This window comes from Mastacembelus armatus, unplaced genomic scaffold (assembly GCF_900324485.2).
Source record: "Mastacembelus armatus unplaced genomic scaffold, fMasArm1.2, whole genome shotgun sequence".
Classification (NCBI taxonomy): Eukaryota; Metazoa; Chordata; class Actinopteri; order Synbranchiformes; family Mastacembelidae; genus Mastacembelus; species Mastacembelus armatus.
Genome location: NW_022872925.1, coordinates 2,385 through 3,575, shown reverse-complemented (window position 1 = coordinate 3,575; position 1,191 = coordinate 2,385). Strand labels below are relative to the sequence as shown.

The following is a 1,191-nucleotide window of genomic DNA, read 5'->3' as shown; positions in this document are numbered from 1 at the left end:
TCAGCCAGATGCCACTGTGTTTTTGATCCAAGAGATGTAATTGCAAACTTTTGTGTAAACCCAGGCTTCTTGTGAGAGCACAGACATGCCCCCAAGATACAACTCCCTGGAGCTCTTGTTGCATATCATGGGCCCCCCGAGTCACCCTGAGGATAACATAGATGAGGATATCTTATCAAGAGGCAGAAACACTGTTTTGTAAACAGGAGCCATGATCTCAGTGTTACCTGACAGGAGTCCCTCCCTCCATCTAGGTAGATAGATTTTCTGTGGTTTTTGGAGAAGATATGCAGGAACGCATGTGTCATCACTCAGGAGAGGTGCATCTAGTCATTGCACCTTATGTGGGTACCTTGCTGGAAACTCCAGATAAAGAATATACATCAGCAAGTGTCTGTGAAATCACAGCATGAAAAAGAGCTTTGATAAACCAATATGTAGCTCGTAGCTCACAGCCCTCGTCGCTGGGATGAAAACTCCCCAACCAGAAATCTGGCACATTGTCCCCTCACTGGCACACTTTGAAGGACGGGGTGCAGGATACACAAAGTTGTTCAGAGCACCAGGTCGACTCAGGTTGATCAGTGGTGGATAAACTTGGTTGAATTAATATGCTGTTCAGTGCCTTCTGGTTCCCAAATGTCATGCTCCCCCAGCCGAACGTCAACATTTGATCTGAAACAATAAAACCCAAAATGAGAGTCATGAAAGTGGTGTTAAAGAAAGGACATCATTCTAAGCTTTCAAGCACGACATAAATCTGTCAGGTTTTACCAGCTGCTGAGTCTTAGTTTGCATGTAAATGGAGAAACAAGTTATGTGATGATCTCTTACTCTGGTTTACAGCAGAGAGCACCCACCCATCAGACAGTAGAGCTCCACCACAGTTACTGTACCCGGTAAAGACAGACACTTGGCAGAGCTCAGAGGTTTCTGGGCACTCGTACTCTCCGACATGCTTGTCGTCCTCCTCCAGGGCAAATACTGTATAAACATTAAAAAATATATAGAGCAAAACTTTAGTCATAACTTTTGTTATCAAAAGGCGACTTTTGTCGTCATATTTTATGCAGTCTCTGTTAATTTTGTACTGTACCTCCTCAAAAGAGAATCAGAAGGAGGGAAAACCTCATTCTGGCTGGTAGATTAATGCTCTCTCACCCCCTTATCTCCTTTCGCTCAAGGTCTTCT

At 44.2% G+C, this 1,191-nt stretch overlaps 1 pseudogene; it reads right to left on the bottom strand.

Annotated features, from left to right (window-relative positions):
* On the bottom strand, positions 1 to 984 carry LOC113133332 (trypsin-3-like; annotated as a pseudogene).
* Positions 985 to 1,191: the final 207 nt, after the last annotated feature.